The sequence below is a fragment of the Lissotriton vulgaris genome, chromosome 1_2 (assembly GCF_964263255.1).
Source record: "Lissotriton vulgaris chromosome 1_2, aLisVul1.2, whole genome shotgun sequence".
In the NCBI taxonomy this organism is placed as follows: Eukaryota; Metazoa; Chordata; class Amphibia; order Caudata; family Salamandridae; genus Lissotriton; species Lissotriton vulgaris.
Window position 1 is genome coordinate 160,137,851 of NC_141686.1, and position 25,975 is coordinate 160,163,825.

Consider the following 25,975-nt stretch of genomic DNA (forward strand, 5'->3'; position numbering starts at 1 on the left):
TGCCTGAGTAATGTTGCATTGCCAAAACTATATTTCCGGGTGGGATTTCCACGTGAGAGAACCGTGTCACAAATTTTACATGTGACTTTTGCTGCATTGCATTTTTTCTCCACCTCTGGAAAAGAGAAAAACTTCCAAATGAAGTGGTCCTTCACTTTTCTCTGTGGGGGGACCTCAGGCAGGAATCCATCTGAAGAGTCTGAGGACTGGTCCTGGGAAGGGTTCTGGGAACCAGACATGGTTAAATTTGGTTTTTTTGCAGGAACAGACAAGAGGTGTTGTCTCAGCAAAAGCAAACAGGTTGTGAGGGAAATGGGTGGGGTGTTTCTCTACTTGTGAAAAAAAACTGTTATTAACCAATGAAAAGTGTTATTTTCAGGTCACATGACCCGACGTGCTTACGCTACGCGCCCCGGGGCGCGCCCAGGGGCGCGTTGCGTTAGCGTGTTGCGTGATCGTATTCGCTCGAGTGCTTCCGGGTGCGCTTACGCCGTACGTATCACGCAGAAGCGGCTACGCGATACGTCACGATCATGAGATTGGCGCTTACGGGACGCTCCCCGGTGCGCGCCCCGGGGCGCTTCATAGAACTACGCTTTCCGGGGAGCTCACCGGGGCGCGCACCGGGAGCGCTCCAAGGCAAAAAAAATAATGAAAAAAAAATATATACAAAAAAAATGTGGGCAAAATTGTAGGGACTGGTAGCTTGATCTGTCTTTGCTATGTCTCAAGATATATGCACAAGTGGTTTTTATGAAAATTAACTTTGAAAAAAATATATATTGGCCTACATTGGGCTATATATATGTTAGAGCCCAAATGTAGCCCAATGTAGCCCAATGTAGCCCAATGTAGCCCAAAGATAGCCTCCAGAGACAAAAAAAACCAAATGTAGCCCAAATATCAGCCAGATGTAGCCCAAATATAGCCCAATGACAGAATGTCCCAGAGTGTTCTAAAGAACAACTAGAGCGCTAACAGTCTTACATATAAACTGAGACTTATAGTTAGGAATTAGCATTTAAAATACCTTAGAAATTCACTGAAAAAACCATAGGTTTCACACCAGTTATAGTTAGGAATTAGCATTTAAAAAACCTATTAAATTCACTGAAAAAACCATAGGTTTCACACCAGTTATAGTTACCTGGAAATTTTACTGAAATAAAACATTGAAATTCCCACATTATAGTTAGTTGGACTCACTATAACTTGCGCGTGTAATGCACTGCTGATGATATCACATATTACATCACTCATGACATGGTCAGTGACATCACTCATGACATCACTGATGACACCATCCAGTGAATGTGTGCCTTTCTGAAAAATAAATATGTTTTCTATATGTATATGTAAAGGTCGATGGAAGAATAAATGTTTAAATAAGTGTCTAAATAGATAGTTTTTTTTAAAAAAATGACTGGTTAACTAGCTTATTAAGTGTATCATAGTGAACACATATATTAGCGAGTAATGTTTAAATATTTAAATATATGTATCTGTGTTTCACTTTGTGTATAAGTGGCTGCATGGGTTGGTGAGTAGATACATGTGTGTGTATATGGGTAATTAGATGTTTTTTTTTGTATCTTTATAATTGTCTGTTTGATTTGGTGGGGATGTTACTTAGCACATAGATGCATCAATGACTGACTCACTGTTTGTATGTGTTTTGAAGACAGCATATGTGCCGGACTGTATGGGTGAATGAGTGTGTATATGTATGTGTTAGTAAGTGAATGACTGTCTCACTAGTGTCTTTATCAGTAACTACATATGTTTTAATCTAGTATATGTGAGTATTGATGTATATAAGTGAGTATATGTGAGAGTGAGAGATTGATAGAGTTCTTGTTTTTATAAGTATGTGTTTATATAAGTGATTGTTTAAGAGAGTAAGTATGCGCAAGTTTCCTTAGAAGTAACGTGGTAGTGTGTGTATAGCTGTATATGCTAAAAAATGGATGTTCAATAGTTTATTTGCATGTGTGAGTATGTGTGTGAACTGTTGGTGAATGAGTGGATGTGTATATAGATGGTGGAATTACTGAATTGGTTGTTGTAACTGGTATAGGTATCTCCACTTTTTTGTAAATGTTAGTTTCTATTTTCGAATATGTGTTTCAAGGGTTACTTTACAGTGAAAGGAGGTCAGTCACTCTGTCACAAGGATGGTGTCATCAGTGATGTCATGAGTGATGTCACTGACCATGTCATGAGTGATGTAATATGTGATGTCATCAGCAGTGCATTACACGCGCAATTTATAGTGAGTCCAACTAACTATAACTTGGGAATTTCAATGGTTTTATGTCAGTAAAATTTCAAGGTAACTATAACTGGTGTGAAACCTAAGGTTTTTTCAGTGAATTTAATAGGTTTTTTAAATGCTAATTCCTAACTATATTTGGTGTGAAACCTATGGTTTTTCAGTGAATATATATATATGTGTATTACCATGCGTGATTGTTAGTTGAGGGTGTTTTCATGATGGGATGCAGCTTGACCATAATCCTCTTTCAGTAGTCAGTTATTATCCTACAGGACCACATCATGTGTATACAATGTGTGTGTCCGTTTCTCATCTTCTAGGGTAGTGACTTGTTCTAGTGCAAGAAATCTTTTTTAACTTTAGAGGGGTCAGGTACATGTTATGTAACATTTTGTATTGCACTAATTTGAATCTAGCAATGCTCAATGCTTTTTTGTTTCCATGTAAGCAAACCTTTTCCCATTAAATGTCAGTTAACAGTTCTTGATTATCCTTGTCGCTTTGCTGCCTAACTTTCCAGCCTTCAAGCCTCCACAGTGCTTTCTAGAGAAAAGGTGCCGATTTTGACCTGTGTGCCAACTCCACAAATCCTATAAATGGAAAACCTGTCTAAACATACATTGCTACTGGTGAATATTACAAAACTTTGGATGATCCAACCATATATCTTTCCTGTGCCTTACTGAATGTTCTGAAGTGGTCACCCAGGTAGAAGTCTCCCAGTATAATGCATCTTCCATGCTTACACTGCCTCACTGACATGAGTCTGCTAATATTGTCAAACAGTGGCAAAGATCATATCTCATATCTGGGGCATATGGAGACCTGCCCCATTATGTTTTTCAATGTTCTCTCCCATGTGGTGCCCAATTGCCTGATCACATAGGGTGTGGTTAATTGGGACTCTGTTCCCTCTCCTTCATAACTTTCTGAGCCCATCCCTATCATGTTTCCCTTCCAATAATTGTTTCCCAAGCTCGCTCCTTCGTTGAGTCATTTCACGACCTGTTTTAGTGGGCTGCTATTTAATATAGTTCCAGATGCATAAGTTCAACGCCGCGTGTCTCAGAGGCTTGATTAGGTGTGCCCAGGTTTACACTACTACTTTTACCTTTATAAAACAGTAATAATGACTTGTTTAGATTCTCAAATACAGGCTGTGGTATTGACCACATTGAGTTTTGCATGACATATGGACACCTGGAAAGAATTGGACAATGGGATCCGAGTCTGTAACTTACATGTACATATCGCTGATATTATCTTACTTTCATAGGAGGATTCCCTCTGGTATATTTCTACATTCAGCTTAGCATACCCTGCAATAAGAAATATCTGTGATTTTGTGCAGTTTGTATGAAGGCCCGACACCCCCTGGAATCTGCCCGACTCCTTTAAAGGCATCAGGACTGAATCCTCTGGCTGCTACATACACACTAAGAGATCATTTGCGTACATTGACAATATGTGTTTTGCACTTTTTGTTATGCCCCAATTCTCTAATTGCAGTTACACTCTGCACCCCACACTACCCCCCTAGAAGCTCAACTCTTAGCACAAACAGCAATCGGTACAATGGGTAGACTTTCCTCCTGCCCCTCTCTATTTCCCAAAAAATCACTAAAACTCCAGTTCCTGCACTGGAATGTGGCTTTGGGCTTTGTGTACTGAAACCTGACCCAGTTAAAAACAAACACCATGCCTTCCAACACTCGGGTAATGGACTGCCAACTCAGGTGTCAAATAACTTTTTTTATGTTTAAGGCTGTTATGGGATAGTGTTGTTCTCCCAGTTGTAACAAGTGTAGTCCGTGTGTTGGCCTACTGAGGTTCGGTTCAGGTTATGTAAGGACTCTGTGGGACTATGTCTGGAGCACAGTCAGGGACTTCAGCAGGGATTTGTGGCTGGGAAGTAAAAGTAAGCAGAAAGAGGAGTACAGCAGTGCCCATGATCACAGTCATATATATGCAATGTATATGGCTGTATATGGCAGGGTCTGTGGAGCTGATAAATATGGTGATGTAATAAAAGTAACTCAAAGACAATACTCACAGTGGACAAGAAATACCACCTGGGTTGTCAGTTGCTAAAGCTGAGGAATCAAGGAACAGGTATTAACTATAGGTCAGGAATTAAGGAATAGCAAAAGCTCAGGAAACAAGGATATCTAATGCTCGGGATATATGTATCAGCCTCCTGGAACACAGCTACAGTGAGCAAAACTGGGCTGAAAAGAGTTTGGGCTTAAAAGAGCTCACAGTTACCACCTACATCATATGTGGGCAGGCTAGCAGCAGCCAGCCACAGGTGAGCTGAATCCCTCCACTCATCCTTGGCCTGCATCAGTGGAGACGAAGCAGCAAGCAAGGAATTCTAGGTATTAGAGTTTCAAGCATGAGCGGGCTGGCCTAAAGCATGAGCAGGCTGGTTTCCACAATCCCTGGCATGGATTGGTAATTGATGGCAAACTTCACGTAGTGTCCAAATGGCTGGAAGTTAGTATATGCTTGTAGGGAAGGGTCGGGAAGCTTATTAGAACACTGGAAAATCCACCAATTAGGCCCCCTTGGTGGTAGGCTTGAGAGTGCAGTGAACGAATCATGACAGGCGAGGTGTAAACTCACGCTGGTATTGGTGTATCAGCATTTGCACTGGTCAACCAAATCTATCTGCCAGTTTGGTTTCCATCTTTATCTTAGAGAGCATTCAAAATGACCTATAGTCTTCTAGTTTCTTAGCAGGTTTTGGTAATTTTGTGCAGAGAGCTTCTCTAATTATAGCCAGCAACTCTCATCCCCATGGTTCATCTCAAACACTTCCAGGAGTAGCTCAGCTAGGTGTGATGGAAGACACCAATATAGTTCTGACAGGATGCCATCACTACCCATCCATTGATGTTATTTAAAGGTTTCCATTGGTTTGCACCTGTGATCCCGGTCTCGCCTCCTGCTACCCCTGGTGCTCTGCTCACGACACTTGGCCTAAGAGGAAAGTAACAAACTAGTAAAACAATTATTCATTGTTCCAGATGGAATGGATACCAGTAAAAAGATGTTCCTGTGTTTCCTGAACCCCATGTGCATTGAAGGGAGCAAGAAAGACAGGAGTGAATAGGAGACAGAGCGAGGGGGTAGACAGAACTTGGGAGAAATTAGGAAAAATCAAAAGCAACAGCAGGAAGAGCACACTACAAAGAGACATGGATAGTGGTAGACAGATAAAAGCACAGGTATGTTTACTCAAGAGAGACAGAAAGAAGGATTAAAGAGACATCAGACAGAGGTGAAAAAGATGCAGACAGGTGTGAAAGAGTTAGACGGATGAGAATGATTGGTGAAAGAAACATCTGTGACAAAGAGACAGCTGAGAGTCAGAGAGAAGGCGACACTGGTGACAAGGAATGCTAGTATGAGAGACGTGCTATAGAGAGAGACATATTAGAAAGAGATAGCTAAGAGAGACAGAAAGAGGGGGGATACAAGTGAGATAAATGTAATAAAAGGACAGCTTTTGACAGAGACCTGAGAGGCAGGATGAGGCAGGTGAGACTTGTAAAAAAAAGATACAAATCAGAGAGGGACAGGCAGCAAATAATAAAGTGGCAGCTGTGAGGTAGTGGGGAGATAGGTGAGAGGTGAGAGACTACTCACAAAGCATCTATTGAGAGAGTAAGAGAGGCATAGGTTGGGCAGACAGCTGAGAGAAGTAATAGAGACATTGATGAGAGAGAAGGCTCGGAGAGATGGGAAGACAGGGGTAAAAAAGAGACACAAAAAAGACACATGTTAGAAAAACAGTGAAGAAAAGTGGGGACATTAACAGGTGAAAAATTGACAGCTGAAAGAAGGGAGACAGTTGAAAGAGTGATCAGAAAGTGACAGAGATAAATAGGATACAGATTGGTTATCCAATTTAGAGAGAGGGATACAGAGAGAGGTTAAAAAAAGCAGCTGAGAGAGAGGTGGGGAGAAGGAAAGCTGAGAGCTATGGAGGTGATATCGAGACAGAGACATGTGAGAAAGAGACAGACAAGGGAGTAAGAGAGGTGGGAGATAGGTACAAGAGAGGCAAAAAAGAGAAAAGGTGAGATATGGAGGTGAGAGAGGAGAACACATGAGATGTAAGGTGATCAGTTAGAAAGACAACTTTGTCAGGACGTGTCAATGGGCACCTACCGAATCATCAAGAACCTACATCTCCCATGATCCTTGAGCGGACGGAAGTACATCAGACACGAATGCGCATTGCCTGATGCACGTTATTCTTGGTATTGCAGGTCGTGTTTAGAGTTGCGAGGAACTCTGGCTGGGCGTTTCCTTTCGGCTTATCGATTCCTACTTTCCCGATCCGAAAGGTGGGGACAGCTATTGGCACTGCGGAGAACATTCCGGTAGGAGGATTATCAATGCTGAGGGAGAGCGGTGGTTAGTTACCACGCGTCACCGTTTCATGGGGATATTCATATTGTACATTCAAGCGGAGCGCAGTAGTATAGGTATACTTGCACTGTCGTCAACTTTGGTTTAGCTCTGCTAAAGGTTTCAAACCGGAACGCAGTGGTGGTCTCAACCACGCGCTGCCGGTTTTAAATTCAGTGGTATATCCTTGTTTTGGCAAAAGCGAAGCGCGGTGGTGGGCACAAACACGCACTGCCATTTGTTAAGTGAATTGTATATTTGGTTCCAATGTATCACCTAGCAAAGGGTGGTCGCAACTACACGTGGTTGTGGTATTATCTGGAAATACGACCAGAGCGCGGTGGTGGGTACTGCCACGCGTTACCGGTTTGTTTGGACATTTTTTGATACTCTTGTTGGTTTAGAGTACAGTAAGCCTTTTCCTTTCTGTGTGCCTTCTAACATTTCTGGTATTGTGAATTGGGGAAAAGAAATGAACCCTCAACAATACCCAGATACTTTTTATTGAATAGTTCTGAGTTTGAAAGGATCGATAGGGTTTGCTCACATTATCAAGAAACCCACAATTATGGAGAACTCTCTCTATTACTGTGGTATGTGTTTGACATAACAATGAACATGACAATGCTTGTCTATGGTATATGTGTTTTGAAGTACTGGCCTATCCTTTTTATACAGGTGTGAATAAAAGAGAGAGACGATTTTGACTGCTATTAGAAGTTATGTTATGTTCATTCTTCAGAGCAGGTAGGTACTGGCGTAGTGAGACCTATTGAGTGTAGCCTTGTATGTCAGAATTTGTTTATATTTTGCTCTTTTGTTGTTACAGGTCCCTTTCCCTGCAGTCCCTTCCCCTTCCTTTCCATTGCCTGATAGTTCGAACTCCCTGTGTCATGCATTCAGGGTGTTGGTAATATCAGGAGGTGGACCTTTACTTGCGACAACTGGATCCTGCGGAGCAACCCCTGACAAACGTAGTGGATTAGTCATAGGAACAAATCAGGTGAGAAAGACAGATGTGCAGGAGGTAATATAAAAGACAGACAGCTGAGAGGAGGGTGGCAGCAGGTCAAGGATCATATGACATCACTTCCTGTAATGCCATTGGTGTTGAAGGATCTGTAATGACAGTCTGCTGCATTAAAGTTCAACTTTGATGAGACTGTGGCCCATCTCACCCCATTTCATGTTTTGTTAGGTCTGGCCGAATGGCAGCTTTAGCTGTTGGCTAGCATCAACTTAACAAAAAAATCATAATAAAAATATATACAGAGGCTTTCAGTCAACCTTCTTCATTTATTTAATCTATTTAATTGTCATTCACACTTTGCTTCTGCCCACCACAAGAATCAGTACAAGGCATTTCATTCATCACCTGTTTTTGCACTGTAAGTGAATATGTTATGATATGTTATGGGATTTTGTAAAGAGCGCAGCTGCCCCAGCAACGGAACATCCAAGTGCTATAATGCAACTGCCATAGGCAAACCAGAAAACACACAGAAAGCAGTTATGCGGGGAATAGGTGAGATTTGATGGCTTTACAGAAGAGATAATGATTTTGGATGTTTCTGATATGAAGGGAGTTCCGAAGCTTAGGCACACGAGCGTGGAAGGAGCGTCTTCCAGCCCGTACTCTCTTAAACCAGAGGACAACAGCCAGGTGCTGGTCAATAGAGCGTAGCTTGTGGGTGGGTATGTAGTGCACCATGAGACTGGCCAGAATAGCGGGAGATTGGAGAAACATGATTCTGTGGGTGAAACAGAGTCTTAAATGGAATACGTTTCTCCTCTGGCAACCAATGCAATTTGCAGATGGAGCCAGCGGTCGAACAAGTTCTAGGCAGGCCAAGGAGAGCATTTTGTACCCTTTGTAGATGCAGTATCTCTGCACTATTGGCTCCAATATAGGGAGCTAGCATAGCCCAACCTGGAGAGTACTGTGGCCTGAATGATCACCTGAAGGGTGGTAGGGTTGAAGAAACCCAGCAGAGGTTTAAGCCCATGTAGGAGCCCAAAGCATACCCCAGCTACTACCTTAAACTGGGCCTGAAAAGTAAGGGTGGAGTCTATCCAGACTCCCATATTTTTTACTGCCAATTTAGGGGCCGGCGGGAGACCCTGAGAGGACGGCCACCAATGATCACTCCACAGATGGATATCTTTGCACATCAACAAGATCTCCGATTTGTTGGCATTGAGTATGAGACAGAGGTCAGAGATTGATGGATGAGTTTGCAAAAGGGGAAATGAAGTTGAGGTAAACATTTCTGAAATTGGTCCAGTTTGAGGGGGTCTGCAGGGGATCCTGTATTCAATTTTTTTATAGATCGCCCTCTTCGCTTCTTGAGCGAGCACTGGGAAAACGGAGAGTACTGGAGCAAAGCATTACTGCATGGAGGGGCTAGCCCTAGTTTCAGTGTGGGGGAAAGTTTTATAGATGTCCGCAACCTTCTTAATAAAGAAGACAGCAAGGCTCTCGCATTGCTGATTGGAAGAAGGAGGGGTGGCTTGAGGTTGCCCTGAGGATTTAAGGTCCTTGAGCAGAGAAAAGACACATTTAGTGGGATTACTGCAAAGTCTGATCTCATCGGCATTGTAGCCAGCTCTTTCCTTCTAGATGGCTCTATGGTAGTTGTTGATTGTTGCACGATACAGTGTTTTCAGGAGAGGGTCGTAGACCTCCCTCCATGCCCGTTCCAGATTTTAACCACTTTTCCTGACTGAGGCCAGGTTGTCATTGTGCCACAGGCTGGACTGGGTATTACGGCTCTGATACCACCTGGTGGGAATGAGAGAGTTGAGGGAGTGTGTTAGCCACTCCAAAAGGAATTCTCCGCCGCATCTGGTTATTGGGGAGGCTTGGCATTTGACTCAGGAGGAGAGTGCGGAACTGCTTGATGTCGAGTTTATACCAGGGGCGCCTTAAGACCGATATACGTGCTGTACCCTGAAGAGAACCCACTCCTAATAGTGACATGCTTACCAAATAATGGTCAGACCAGCTCATCGGGATAGGTGGTTTAACTATAAGCGAGAGCAGGTTAGAAAGAACCAGGTCCAGTATGTTTTCCGCAGAATGAGTACATCGGGGCACATGCTGGATCAATTGAAAATCAGCAAGATCCGCAAAAAAAATTGCTAATTTCACAGTCATGACTGCCATCCAGGTGTAAATTGATCCAATAATACCGAAATTAGCTGGTCTGATGGCGAGTATAGCAGAAGTTGCAATAAGTGCATCCCTGAACTCCTTTGATGTCCCCGGGGTGTGATAAATTAGGAGCCCAGATAGCGTGAAATTAGCATTCAAGAGAATTCTGAACCTTGCACACTCACAGCCCCCCAGGGCCTCTTTGATTAGGGTGCACGTATATCCAGTTTTAAAGATGATTGCGATACCACCGCCCCTATGTTAAGTGTCACAATGATGCAACCTTGAGGCATGGCTTAGCCCCCAGGTACCACCTCTGTGTTGTCAGTGAGCCATGTCTCAGTAAGAAAGAGAATATTCGGTGCCTCATTTTGGAGTAAATGAAATTCTTCAGTGAAGTACTTGACTAGAGAGTGGCAATTCAAACTGAATAGTTTGATAGAGTGCAAGGAAGGGGAAGAAGAGACAGCGTTAGCTAGAGAGCAATAACTGCACTGAATGCAGCAAAAGGGGCCTTCCAGTGAGGCACAGAGGTGGGGAGTACATGGGCTTACCTCCTTTCTAATGGCCAATATGTCATCTCGGGGTTTAATATTTTTTGTGGGGGCCAGACCGGCAGCCCATCTGGCATCTGGCGTCGTCCAGGCACGGATGGTCGCATACAGTCTTGCCTTCAAACACCAGCTGCACATATCCACACCACTGCAGGCATTAAATGGCCTGGTGGGTACAACTGGCTCCTCCTGGTCGAGCTTCTGATTGGTGTGAAAGAGCCAATCAGAGCTCAGCCTGTCCATGAAGTGCAGAAGAGAGAAAATGCACCAAAAAACAAGAAAAACACATCACAAAGACTAAAATCAGCGAGGTGAGTTCGTAATATATAGGAGAAAGCAGCATCAGAGCGCGTTAGATAGAGTGGTCAGAGCAGTTAGACAAAATTACCTGTCCACGCCATGGCAGAAATTAAATGACGGGTGGGTACTACTGGCTCCTCCTGGTTGAGTATCTGATTGGTTGAAAAAAGCCAATCAGAGCTCAGCCTGTCCGTGAAGTGCGGAGGAGAGAAAATGCGCCAAAACACAACACGAAGACTAAAATCAGCGAGGTGAGTTTAAAATATACAGGGTAAAGCAGTATCAGCGCGCATTAGATAGCGTGCTCAGAGCAGTTAGACAAAATTGCCTGTTCCCGCCATGGCAGGCATTAATTGGCCGGGGGACACATCTGGGTCCTCCCGGTTGAGCTTCCAATTGGTTGAAAAGAGCCAATCAGACCTCAGCCTGTCTTTGAAGTGCGGAAGAGAGAAAATGCACCAGAAAACCACAACACAAAAACTAAATTCAGCGAGGTGAGTTCTAAATATATATAGGGTAAAGCAGCATCAGCGTGCGTTAGATTGCATGTTCAGAGCAGTTAGATAAAATAGTTTTACATGATCACATGTGCGTGGCTTCCTTAAAGGGTGTGACTGGCACTTGATTTGTTTTACAAAATTATACCTCTACCTTTCTTTTAAAAGGAATTAAACTCAGTTAGTGCATTACTATAGTTTCTGTCCATTACAGACTTAAATAAAAAAGGAGTAGTTGTTAGGTAGTTATCTTGATTAGATAGTCACACAATTAGTAACTTTTTGATCTGGGTGTGAATTACATTTGTAACGCAAACCTGACGCAAAGTGTTATGCTGGGATAATAGTCAATGCAAATCGGGATTTGTGTTGGACACTTTCCCAAAGTAATGCACAGTTGCAGTGTGCTCTGCTTTGCATTCCTTTGGGTCAAGGGGGACTTCCATGGCTGGTACATGGGTGTAACCCATGTGGCAAATCCCTATCTACAAAGATTTGTAAGCAGCAATGTGTGCAAAATCTTCTGCCTTCACTCGACAGGTGTAACAAGAAGAAATGCTTTCATTTCTCCTCCCTGTTCCTTCTTTGCATGTGTGCTGCATTGTACAGCACACATACCAAACGGAAAAGTGCTAAAGGAAAGCTATTGTACCGGAAGGGTCACCTTCAAGTGCAAAAACGATTCTTTACAGTGCACACAACCTTGCATTGTGACGCAATGGTGTGTTCATTGTAGCATGGCCGCCTAAAGTGCACCAGCACAGGTAAAGATGAAAACAGAGGCATATTTTAGTAGATATGGTGCTCTTCTGTTCTCTCCCTTTCATGCAACTCAGCTGCTTTGGGTACATTTTTCCTACATCTGGGCCCTTGAGTTTAGGAACATTGGGGCAGATTCACAGAACTAATCTGAGCTAAAATGCTAAATTTACTAATTTTGGTATTCACAGAAGGCATTTAAGTAGTAGTAAAAATAGGGCTCCTAACTTTACTACTACTAAACTGAGATACAATCCTAAACTTACTACTTTTGTTATTCATAGAAGGCATTTAGAAGTAGTAAACCTATCAGTCCTAACTTTACTACTACTAAATGCCCTTTGGTGAATTCCGAAAGTCGTAAAGTTAGGATTTTGTCTCAGTTTAGTGGTAGTAAAGTTAGGAGTCCTAATTTTACTACTACTAAATGCCTTCTGTGAATACCAAAAGTAGTAAGTGTAGGATTTTATCTCAGATTAGTTTTGTGAATCGGCCTCATCAATGATAAACCAATGGTGGAGAAACAGTATTTGCAATTACAAAATCTGCTAAACATATTCTCATCTAAATGGTGTACAGACTGGCAATTTTCTTTGAGATGGCTGCTTCAGTATTTTCGGACTATAAACATGGAAACATGCAGAACTTGATATACATATATTTAGATAGCTGCAGGTAGCAATATGGCTGGCAGAGGAACTTGAAGAAAAGTGCCTACCGCACAGTTGACATTGATGTGTGGTCCCATTGAAATATATTCACATAAAACGATGGGTAAAGAAAGCAGCAAAGCCAATCTATTCAATCTGGCTTGATAACCATTTAACAATGTGAGTCTCTTGGATAGGCAGAGTCAGCAGTATCGGGACATTGGCAAACGTTCACCTGCATTCTTGCCGTCTGGTCCGTCATCCGCTCCAGGCTTCCTGCCTCTTGGAGTGGGTAACCCCTGCACTGCCCTTAGTGGTTTCATAGTCACTGATCTCAGTCATGGCTTCCCCTCTGTGCTGGATTACTTATGTCCCTGGCTATGGCACACTGAATCTGAGTCACCATGACTGACTGGACCACAACATCAGGAGCCCTATCAGTGTTAAGAAAGGGAGCCAGTATTATTATCATTCACCAAGTGCACCTTCCATCTGTCCTGATTTGAACTGGTAGTATTGGTATCAAAAATAGTTGGCTATAGTGTTGTTAAAATTATTGTTGTAACCTGATTGTATCTGTGTTCAGGTGATTGAGTTGCTAATAATCCTGAAGAAAGTTTTACCTGATTCATTGCTGGCTTAAATTTTAGTCCTGGCTTGTTCAAGATGGCTTCAATCTGAGCGTGGTTGAAGTTGGAAATTCCAATGGCCTTCACCATACCTGCATCCATCAGCTCTTCCATGCCCTTCAAGAGGTCAGATTAGATGTAAGTATCCACAAACCCCAGCGTACTGCAGAAATGCAGCGAGACCATAGATGAAATTCTGCCCACAGCCCTATACAGAGCAACATATTCAGAACCCCCAGATTAAGAAATGCAACCCATAGTCCTACCACAATCCAAACCACAATCCAACTGTAATACAATAACACAACCAGTACAAAAGACTTCTAAGTACAATACATATATTTATCCACCTATTTTGGAAAAAGACCCCAGTACCAAAGACCAAGAGTCCACAGGCAACAAATAATTCAATGCTTCCATGTAGCATGGGATTATGGGATGATACACAAGTACACATAGCACAAAGTATTTATAAATTATTCCGGAATAAACACTTACAGTTCCCCCACCCCAAAATATCTGCTGTAGCCCAGAAACCACACTACCTAAGACATATCAGCCCCAAACCTTACCGCACAAAGAAACAATACAATTGAACACCACACAAGAAAAACTACATGATTGCATATTATACAAGAGTAGAATCTACTTGGAGCACAGTTTTAAACATGCAAATTCAAAATCACAGCAGAAACCCTCTTTTTTCAAAGAGTGTATTTGTGAGGTGACCATCATGATTGAGGAGGAACCAACCTTCGTGCGATAAACAAAAGCTAAGAGCTCACTATTGAGTGCTATAGATTGACTACAAAAAATGGCAAAAGTTATTGTTCATTTGAAATAATTCCAACCATTACTTTTTGGGATTCCAAACATTCTCAGATGTCTTAAAGTGACATCATCACCAAAGTGTGTATTCTATTGTTACATCTAACATAGGTAGAGGTCATAATCAAAAAATATTCATAAGGTCACAAATGGCATCAAAAGGAGCAGTCTCACTTTGGAACACTATAGACATCCACAATGCATCCTTCCCTGACAGTGGGACTCCTGGAGCAGCACAGCCTCCCCAATCCTACCTCCCAAGTCTCCAGAATGTTAGCGTTGCTCCTGATTGCATGCCCATTTTCATCAAGTGGGAACATTGTGTCACCAGCCTGCCAAAGGAAAATAAAAACATCTCACTCAAGAACCTTTTTTGGCACTAGGTCCACACTATTGCACTCTTTCTAAAGGAAAAGCATGATCGGTGACCACATGCAAAGTGCAACAGCAATGTGATGTATTTAGGAGAACTTTGTTATATTTATACTTTGCACAATAAGTGACATAGAGTAACTATGGCATAAAAATGCACCTTGAACCCCACCGGCCAGTGGATCAGGTACATATTAAGATAATCAAGCTTCAGCGCATCCAGAGTTTTCTGACATCCAACCTTCACCATCGACTTCTCATGGAACGTGCACCAGAGCTACAAGAGAACATAGTTGGGTTACTGGAAGAATGAGGTTCACGTGTCCACTCCAGGCCTCTGCCAGGTTAGAAAAAGACACATTCCTACAGATCAATGCTAGCCCATGAGAACAGTAATTGTAATGTGCCTGAAAACCCTCACTGGTGAATAGTGTGCAATACAATTCAACATAACATAACAATGTATTCAGTGGAAGACGGTACCCAAAATATCAGGTGAGGCAACCATTGAGAAGAAATACCTGGTCAACGCCAAGGCACTCAGTCATGGCTCGTTATAAACAGAGGTTAGAACGAATAACGACTGAGAAGTCTGGCGTTGAGGCTGAAGGCAGTGCCAGTCTCCCAGTGCAGTGCATCAGTGGGTTAAGAATAACGCCGAGGAAGATGGCGGTCTGAAGCGTCTCTCCTCCCGCCACGAGCGTTCTTACCTATATTTGGAACACCTTCCAATGCCTGCAGCGGGGACGTGACCGAAGATTTGTGCATCGGATCACTCCCTGAGCATGCTGACCTGATTCCCGTGTCCGGGGCTGCAGCGGATCAAAGGCTGCATCGACGGAGGCTCCGGGCGCTAATGGCGACAGCGTGGCTCTAAAGCGGACGGCGGAGCGCGAAGTGAGCCTTCAGAGGATCACAGAAGAAAACTCGGCAGCGCAAGGAAAGCGGCAGGAGGTGAGCGCGTTTGCAGTCATTAGCGCTCGGGGGCAGCTGACTTACGCCGATCAAATGGGAACAGTGGGGCCGGCCATGCAGAGACTTCACTGACCTTTACCAAGATGGCGGCCGCCACTCGGTAATTCATGAACACCGAAGCAAGGTCTCTTCAAACCTTAGCATTGATTAAATGACCACTTTTGACGCCAAAACGCCAAAACGAACACTGCTGGCAACAAATTAGACATGTGGGGAAGGATTTAGGCGCACTTCCAGAAATTCAGAAAGAGAGGATAATTGCTGCTCTGCGTGCCTGCAAAACACTCTCCAGTGGCTCAGATGCACGTGTTGTTCACACTGGCTGATGCTTCTGCTTCTGCGTGTGGAAACCCAAGTCTGCGGACAATGAATACATGACTACATGAATTGCTCGACATCAACTCACAGGGGGCTCCCTAATGTCCCAGTCTCAGCTAACACCATATGCAATGATAAATGAATGAATGGGTCGCTCTACTCCTCAGCTGCCTGCTGCGTAATGCTATTAATGTCAGTGATCTAGGTGCTGGCTGACTAAGCCCCTACCCAGGCTGGTGCTGTCTGCTTTGCGCTACGTGAGTACCGGAAAGAGAGCTCTTAAGTTGCTGCCTAGACATCTGTGCATCCCAGAGAAGGTTACAATGGATACCAAAGATCAAGGAACCTTTAAGAGGCTTAAATCGGACCACTCGAACCCGGGGTCACCAAACAAGCCAAAGAAAGTCACTCCGGATGCACTGGATATGATACTAAATAGGTTAGACGAGGTGAAAGACTTAGCCAAGGTTACTAAGGAGGAAGTGGTGGCAATCCGTCAAGATATCCGAGACACCAACGCGCGTCTAACAGAGACAGAATCCCGGATCAGTCGCCTGGAGGACATAGAGGTTAAAACCTCAACGGCCTTGAAACACCTGCACATCTCCTCTGACCAGACAACCAGACGACTAGCCGAGTTGGAGGACAGGAACAGGAGAGGGAACCTACGCATCTTTGGAATTCCGGAAGGATCAGAAGATTCGGATGGCTCATGCATCAAGTTCTTGGAATCCTGGTTCACTAAAGCCACAAACATGACTTTCGCAAATCCTCTGGAATTTGATAGGGCGCATAGAGTCCCAGGAAGGATCACTAAAACACAGAGAGGACCAAGACCCATCGTATGTAAGCCCTTACGCTACCAACATGTGGAGCAAATCCTAGCCTTCGTGAGAAAACACAATCATATTCTATGGAAGGACACCAAAGTCTACATCTCCCAAGACTACAGTAAGGAGACCGTCGAAACAAGGAAGGCTTTCCTCGCCCTTCGTCCGCATCTGTCGGTGAAGGGATACCAATTTGGCTTTGCGGGCCCAGCGAAATATCGGGTGACAATCCGTGGATCGGCTCACTACTTTACAGATCCAATGAAGCTCAAACGCATGCTTGAGGATGCGGAAGAACGAGACATGGAGCGCGACATGGAAACTAATAACCCGGATGGTCTATCGGCCTCGGCTTCTGCTTCAGGATACAAGTGACCACGCTAGGTCTTATCATAAAGTTTTCTGTGCTCTGTTGTTATTGAAAGCCTGATGGGCTTCTACGTTGCTGGGTTCCTACCGGATGAACCCCAAGTCTGCGGATGTACTGGAAGTTTCTTTAATTTACCTCTCTGGTTCAGGCTGGAGTGGCCCAGCTGTTTTGATCGGATCCTCTTGTTTAAAGTTGGCTCGCCTGGTTGGCTCCAATGAGACGATGGCCGGTAATGTATACATTGTAAAGTGCTGTCTAACTCCAGACTTTGATACACTGTCAGGCTACCCGGAGTAGACCGGATTCGTTCTGTCAAAACTATGTCTATTTGACTATTGATTACTGATGTCCTACTGTTCTCTGTTCAGGTTCTTCGCCACTGAGGCGATGTCTTAAATTCTACTAGCCACTAGCCACTTGGTGCCTTGATGTGAGATATGATGCCATAATATCTTCTAATAGGTCATGTTGATATCTTCTCAAATTTCTGCTCGATAATCATAGTTCAGTGTGCACTCAGAAATTATTCTGCCTTACCAGGAAGATATAATGAGTGGGTGTGCTGTTGAACACATGTCGATTTTGCTGCATTACTTCAACGTTCCACTGCTTGCATAGCCTTTTATATGCATTTTCCGTTATGTATTGTTGTTCCAATGTCTTTAAATGACTAAGTTTAGGCGGGGGGGCTGCTGCAGTTTTCCTCACGTCGCCATGCTTCTGTATTACAATTGGGGTGGGTGGGGTGGGGGGTTGCGTGGGGTTGGGAGGGGTGGGTGCTGTGTTCTGTGTTTTGTATTATTTCTCCTTATTTCTCCTGCATTCTCCTTCTCTCTTTTTCCTCTCCTTCCCGTATCATCTCTTTCCTCTCTTACCTGTCTCTTTGCTCTTGATTGGACAAGTTGTATCATGCATATGATGTGTTTATATATCTATACTCAGACTAAGCGTGCTATATCATCAGGTATCCAGTTATCTGGTGGTGGTTTCAGACTGTATCTCATCTTGAGTGGCAGGACAATGTGTCCTTTACATGATGCGCCGAATACCATGTTTTCCCTTGGGTCTCTTGTTACAACCATGACACATATACCATTGTAAATGTCACATAGACCGCTGTCCACTCCACTTGGTACAACCTCTCTTGATCGACTGAAAGTTTTATCCATGAATGTTAAGGGTCTGAATCAGCCCGTTAAAAAACAAAAGATATTAGATTATTTGCGGAGACAAAAGGGGGACATTGTTTTGCTACAAGAAACCAAATTGGATGCTAAACAATTCTATACTCTGCGCAACAAGTTTTATACAGAGGTTGTAGGATCAGGTGCACTCGGTAAAAAGAATGGGGTTCTGGTATTATTGTCAAAGAAGTCCAAGGTAGAGCTCCTATCCTCCTCATCAGATGAAAAAGGTCGCTGGGTTACGGTGAAACTCACTAAGGATAACACGGAATTCTTTGTCACTAATGTCTACGCACCTAACACTAATGATTTAGAATTCTGGCAGGATTTAGTCAAACAGATTGCGACGGTTCCTGACACGGCGATACACATAATTGGGGGGGACTTTAATCTTCCGTTTGACCCGGCCTTAGATAGGGACTCTAAGTGTACATTCAAACCAAACAAATCACATAATGCCTTCATCAAACTATGCCAACAATTCCACTTAATTGATGCGTGGAGGATACAAAACCCCACTGATAGAGACTACACATTCTACTCTTCCCCTCACGACTCGTTCTCCCGTATTGACTACATTTTCATTACACAAAATGGCGTAGCAAGGATAGAGGATACTTCAATTGAGCCAAGGGTACTGTCGGACCACTCATGTATATCTCTATCCATCAGTAACATTAAACCATCCCCTAAACAAACGGCCTGGAGACTTAACGAAGAAATCCTACACAAAGAACAGAATAGGACTAAAATCTTGGAGGCTATTAGATCTTATCTGGAGACTAATGTGAGGGGGGACACCTCAGAACTAGTGCGATGGGAAGCCCTGAAAAGCACAATAAGGGGAGTGTGCATCAAAATCCGTTCAGCAATGAACAGGGATTGTAATGCGAAGTTAGAAGGGTTGGAAGCTGAGATAGCCACTTTAGAGAACAAACACCAAATGACAAGGGACCAGGAAACGTTCAATATCATGACCCATAGAAAATACGAATATAACAAGCTAGTGAGCGAAAGGGCGGGAGTGTGGCTGGATAGGAAGCGAAGGTTTAAGCTATGTGAATCTAACAAAGCCGGTAAGAGCCTGGCAGCATACTTAAAATTTAAAGTACAAAGGAATGCTATTAATGTTATCAGGGACTCGGCGGGAGTTGCTCATTCGGACCCTCAAAAGATATCCGAGGTCTTTAAAGACTTTTATGAGGACCTATACGCTAAAAACGAGTTGGTGATGGGGGACAAAATTCAAGAATATCTGCAAGAATGTGCTCTACCAAAGTTAAAGCCTGAGGAACAACTCAGTTTGAATGGGCCGATCCTGGCTAATGAGGTAGAAAAAGCGATCAAGGGGTTAAAATGTGGGAAAGCACCAGGTCCGGACGGCTTCACGGCCAAATTTTATAAAAGTTTTGCATCGGACTTGGTTGATCCCCTTCTACACCTCTTTCACGAATTTACGGAGTCAGGGGAGGTCAAAGGCACGTTGGCAGAGGCAACTATTGCAGTCCTGCCAAAGGACGGCAAAGACCCATCACTTCCAAAGAACTACAGGCCGATTTCCCTGATTAACCTTGATTGTAAATTACTAGCCATGATCCTGTCAGCCCGTCTGCAAAAAGTCCTCCCCACCCTAGTACATCCGTCTCAAGCGGGTTTCTTAAAACATAGACTATCTAGTGATAACACCAGAGTACTGGCCCATGCTCTAGAAAAAGCGAAGCTTTTGACGACCCCCACGGTGGCAGTCACACTGGATGCAGAAAAAGCCTTCGACAAGGTAGATTGGTCCTACCTTGAGGCAGTTTTACGCAACTTCAACCTAGGAGAGACGTTTACTAAACTCGTAATGGCTTTGTATGCCAGCCCCACTGCTAAGGTCAGAGCGGGCGGCTCCTTCTCTTCCTCTTTCTGCCTAAAACAAGGGACGAGACAAGGCTGCCCACTATCACCTTCTCTGTTCTTATTGGCAATAGAACCCTTTCTGTGGCATATCAGACACAATGAAGCCATTGCTGGGGTTCCATTTGGTAATTGCACTGTAAAATTGACTGCATACGCCGACGATGTCCTGATCTTGTCGGAAAAAGCTGACGAGGCTATCCCGGCCTTGATGGACACAATTGAGGGGTTCTCTAGAGTCTCAGGATATAAATTAAACAAGGATAAAACAGAGGTTAAGTTACTAAACAACATCGGGGATAAAGGATTACTGGGAACATCTGGCCTTACCTGGCAACCGAAAGCTTTTAAATATTTGGGCCTAGACTTTGAGAAGGACTTGATTACTACTCTGAAATTAAATGAAGACTCAACATTAAAAAAGATATCCACTTTACTAGACAGTTGGTCACCTAAATTCTTGTCCTGGTGGGGCAGGGCTGAGACTCTAAAAATGATGTGCACGCCTCTAGTTAACTACCTGGCTAGCATGCTACCCATGACTTTCTCAGACGAATTTATTAAGAAGGTGGACAAGCTGTTCGGAGAGTTCCTATGGCGAGGGAAAAAAGCCAGGATATCACTTAAAAAGCTGCAGCTAGCAAAAGATAAGGGCGGCCTGGGCCTGCCCTCGTTTAGGAACTACCAAACGGCTTTCCTCTGTAAGCAAGGGGCCCTTTGGTTGGTTGAGGATGCATCCTACACTCCAGTATGGCTAACTATTGAACGGTCGTTAATAGCAGATGCACCCCTCTCGTCTCTCCTCACCATGGATCTGGCCCATATACCTCACTCCAAATACATCCTTCTAAATACCAGAAGAGCACTTCTCCGACTTGACCAGTATCATAAGACTGCTATGGTGATTAAGAGATCCACCCTACTCTCATTATGGCATAACCCTAAGATCAGGATAGAAGGGAAAACCCTTTACTGGGAAGTGTGGGCCGGAAAAGGTATACACATAGTGAATGACCTCTATGATAATGGCAGACCCCTGCCCTTCTCGACATTGCAAGAAAAGTTTAGCTTACCACCCATAGAATTTTACCAGTTCCTAAAACTGAAGGCCGCTATCTCCAAATGCCCCCTCAACACAGACTTACCCTGGCTTGTGTCCCGGCTACGAATACTATACCATGCTGACCATTTTGTATCAAGAATATATAAATTGCTCCTCCCCCTACCCAAGACGCCACATAGGCTGACCGAAATTAAGTGGGAAGCGGAACCTAATTCCACAGGCATTGCATTAGACTGGGAGGTGATACACAACACCGCACTGACAAACAAGATATCCCCGATCCTATGTCAGACGAAATATATGCTGTTAAATAGAGTGTTCTGGACCCCCCAGAGACTGTTTAAATGTAGATTGAGGGATACTCCTACCTGTTGGAACTGCCATGAAGCTCCTGGTGACTTGGCACACATGTTTTTTCATTGTTCCCTATTACGAACATTTTGGAATAAAATATTTACATACATTCAACAAGTGCTTGGAATCACGCCTGTCCAAGATTTCATATATGTCATTTTAGGTCCCCTGGAAACACAATTGCCGGACATTCATGACAGGCAACTGCTTGATATTATGCTGACATTGGCGTGCAAGGTCATTCTTTACAAATGGAAAAATTTTGACGAAGTCAACTTCAAAATGTGGCTGGAATGGCTCTCATTTTTAAGAGGGGCAGATAATCCTGCACTGCAGTCAGCCACTTGGAAGCCTTCGAACAAAAAACTCTGGACATCCCTGGATGCGTCATCCTCCCACTTTGAACCACCATGATATGCAGCTCAACAATTGACTTTTCCAAACAGTATCTAGGTGGAATTTGAGGTGTTTGCTTGTGGTTTTGTATACTTACTGCATATTCTCTACTACGCACACAGTGTACCGAGTCTGGGTAAACCAACTACTATTGCCCTATGGATACACCTGTCCTCTCTCTTCTCACCTCTCTCTTCTCTTCTTCTCTATCTTTTCCCTTCTCTAGCTCTCTTTCTCTCTCTTCCTTTTCTTATCTTCTTTCCTTGATTTGCTTTTTGATTATTGTAAGTGTCATGATACCAAGAATTTGTTCATTTGTACCTTTAAAGATTTATTGTATTGTCTTTATTTTCATCCTTATTCTTCAATAAAAAAGATTTGAAAAAAAAAAAAAAAAAAAGAATAAAAAAATATATATATATATATACTCACCCAATGCATGTACTGGCTCACCTCCAGTCCTCCTGCTTCAGACTCTCAATGCTGGCCAGGTGTGCAGGCTGCAGTAGTTTTCCACTCTAATCAGATGATGCTCTCCACCTAATGGTCTTAGACAGTTGGGTGGAGAGGTTTACATTGAGCATGGCAGGCTGGTCATCACAGTCGGCCAAAGGGACATGTGCAGTGTAAACTGGTAGAGTGAGCACCACTCCCCTGCTGCCAGTCTGCAGCAGTGGCCCCGCCCCCAAACAGAGCTCGGGCTAGGGAAAGGGAAAAATAAAAAGGTAATAAATTCAAAATGGCGCTAGCAGCGGGCAGGAGCAACGCTCCTCTGCCCTAATGGAAGGGTGGCCGCTGAATCTATTACCATCTGGTATGTGTTCAATAGGCTGGCTGGATGTTTCTGTCTGGGGTCCAAGTGCAGCCAGGGGGGACTTCACAAATCACTGAAGTGCAGAACAATTTTTTATTGAAAGAGGCCAAGGATTAAAGAAGCACAAATTAACTATGCCGTTCTATCCCTCTTTAACAGGTTTGCTGCCGTAAACCTCAAAAGGAAGCAGCAAGTTTCTTAGATGACTTCAGTTAACAGTGCAGTCTACGGGGCATCTTCCGCAAGCAACAAAAGGTGCATCTGTACTGTAAAGATACACAATGTGCACCACAAGAAGTGATTCACTTTAGATGTATTCTGTTTGAACGCCTTCAGACTGTGAACATACTAGACAAAGCACGTTTTTTCTGCTACAAACAAGGGATTAGGGGCTAGATGTGCTAGAATTAGTACTAGCAATTTCTAAATAGCGAATTTTTGCAAATCGATAATTGCTATTACTATTGTACTAAAGTGGTATCCTCCCGTTAATTCTATATTAACTATTCGTAGTGGATCGTAACTAGACCTACCTCATGAATATTAATGCAGTAGGTTGCAAATTGTGACTCACTAGGATTTGCTGCATCACATGGATGTAGGCTGCTGGGGTCAGCAGACCACCATGTCTCTGATTGCTTTTAAATAAACTTCAGAGTTTAAATATTAGTTCTAAACACTAGGTTAGAAAACGAGTGGAGCTTGGCGATTTCTCATGAGCATATAGGACAACAGAAACTCACGGCTGGCAGCGATAATGACCCTATACAGTCTGCTGACCGTATTGGTCAGTTTTGGGAGGGGGAACAGATTGGCCGTCCTCACGCTGATGCACAGACTGGGCACATGCTGAACCTAGGCTGAATAATAAAATGGAGGTAGTGGGTGGGGACTAGACCTCATAGATGTGGACAACTGCCCATCCAATTCTTCATCTTTATATTGGCTCCACTGATAATTAGCTCTGCTGGGACTCAGGTGCCCAGCATGCCTACAAGGTGATTATTGACTCCGTGCTGCCTGCACCATCAGTGCTGGTGTAAATGTTATGGATGTAGATCCTGTCACTATATTCCAAGTCACTTTCATTCACGAAAAAATGCTGGATACCTCTGAGATCTATTTCACTCTGTTTTATTCAGCTATGCCATTAGACTGCACTATATGTGTGTGTATGTATGTGTGTGTATATATATATATATCCAACAAGAACTGCCACATGCCCCAGTATACGTCACCAAGGAAAAATGCACCAGAGCTTCCACTCGATTTTTTGTCAATTTGTGACCCGTAGCTCCAACCTCTTTTAGAGTGCACAAATTCAAACAGCAGTGTTCATGTTTATTTAAAGGGGAAAGAAGTTCCATTGCCTCTCACTTCAATTACCAGAAATCATTGCGGTTTTTCAAGAGATGACAATTAAATTTTCTCTCACTTTCAATTCCAAGAACATAGCAGTCTTTTAGTTTGTCTGTTCGATGTGCAGTTTTCACTAATTAATCTGCAATTTAACATGGGCTTCCTTGCGCAGCTAAAAGAGGTTGGAGCTACAGTTCACAAATTGACATGTGGCCAATCAATGAAAAGAGACTTTCACCCGTGATCAAGGCTTTAAGAAGCAGAAACGCGTTGGGTTATTTTTAATCTGTGTGTGCCTTGCACTGAATAAAAGCGCTTGAATACTACTTGCAGCAGGTGTCGGTGAGCCTTACCTGAATGAGGGAGGTTGTTGCTGGATGTAATGACGGGGCGCTCCCTGTCCCTCACACTGACCCGCTCTCCTGGGCTTGGATACTCGTAATATTAAGCTTTTTCAGTGGATTGAAATAGAGCTACGAGCCAGAGATAAAAGACAGCATTTCCCCGAATGAAAATCGTGTGGGGTGCAGGAAAGGTATTGATATTTTCCAAAACCTGCCCCAGTGGGCGTGTTACCAGCCACAAAGTCTGCTGGTTCTTGTAGTGCTTTACCATCCTACTCAGTGAGTTAGGGCCGCGCTGTTTAATTATGCGATATAAATCCCAAGTGGGGTATGATGACAGTGTCCTGAACAACCCACTGCACTTAACTGCTAAATTCGGCCTTCCACCTGTCCATTTTGTGCCACATGCCTTCTTGGCATCAGCACTGGTCCGTTCACAGCAGGGCCTTTCTCACGGCAGGACGGGCCATTTAAACTCAAAAAAACACTCTGAATCTGCTCAACTCAAATGTCTGTTTTTCAAACAAAGATTTTAAGCATAGGATTAGCACTTTGCATTGATGCCAAGCTAGAAAGGGACAAAGCCTTTTGCTATTTATACAGCAAACTCTTTAAGCATAGGATTATCAAAGTGCTATCCATTCCAAGCTGTAAAATAACTAAAGCCTTTCACTACTCCAGGCAGAGTATTACAGCTTTCAATGGGCACAATACCATCCAAGCCAGCCTGGAATGCATAAAAGCAACCCCAGGCACCTACTTTGTCTCAATAGAGCTTCTCAGAAAGGTATAGCTTTGTCCAGACACAAGGAAGCACCCAGTGTAAGTCAAAACAATACCACTTCAAGCTTTGTGTGCTGAATAAATTATGCAAAAGAGTGATGGAGCAAGATGAAGAACAAAATGTTGTTCTGACTTGCAAAGTTAACCTCTCCTAATAAATGTAATAATATTAATAAGTTTGTGGTGAAATTATTAACCAATCTAGATTAAAGATGCATTCATCATGGGTTTACACGCGGGATTAACATGCTTTGTGTTGCAACTGCAAAAAGAAAAATAATAAAACTAACCTTGTCTATTGTCCTCGTCAGTACTAAATGCGGCATTTTTAAATAATGGCATGTGCTTATTTTATGTTGCCTATGTTATGTCTTTTGTGATAAAATGCTCAAAGAGTTCCAGAATCATTAAGGAAAGGTAAATATAAAGCTGCTTTTATGTGCTCGCTAGGTAACATAATTAACCATGTTAATTAGCAAAGGGGGAGGGTAACAGAATGGGTCTCAATTCTTTAATTAATTGATGTCTTGTGTTTGTTTAATAATAGTTTTCGTAGTGAGGCCTAAAGTTGGCTCTGAAAAAATATGGCTGACAGAGACGCAGACGAGAAACCTTGTCCAGAGTGGAGCCTTGCATTTACGCAGTAGTGGAGATTCTGCTGTACAAACATTAACAATGAATAGTATATGCTCATGGAGAGAAGGCTCAAGGACAGGAAGAAAGTGTCCGCCAAGATTAGGAAGTAATGTTCTGAACTCGAATGAAAGTAACATTTTGATGGAATGTCACGTAAGGTAAAGACAATGGAGCTTATGTAAAGCCCAAGCTTGGTCAAAATTCAGAGATGAC

The 25,975-nt window shown here is 43.2% G+C and overlaps 1 long non-coding RNA gene and 1 pseudogene across 2 annotated transcripts in view; one reads left to right on the plus strand and one right to left on the minus strand.

Moving 5' to 3' along the window:
* LOC147734738 (aldo-keto reductase family 1 member B1-like) overlaps positions 1-25,975 on the minus strand; it is a 236,662-nt pseudogene that overhangs the window by 121,692 nt on the left and 88,995 nt on the right. Inside the window, exons 3-5 of the transcript XR_015307537.1 lie at positions 14,598-14,714; positions 14,320-14,397; positions 13,232-13,354 (exon numbers count right to left, since the gene is read on the minus strand). The product of XR_015307537.1 is annotated as an aldo-keto reductase family 1 member B1-like (transcript). The remainder of the gene's footprint in view (positions 1-13,231; positions 13,355-14,319; positions 14,398-14,597; positions 14,715-25,975) is intronic.
* Positions 11,143-25,754, plus strand: LOC147734739 (uncharacterized). Its single transcript, XR_015307538.1, has 3 exons — positions 11,143-11,196; positions 22,800-22,895; positions 25,674-25,754. It is a non-coding gene; the product is annotated as an uncharacterized LOC147734739 (long non-coding RNA).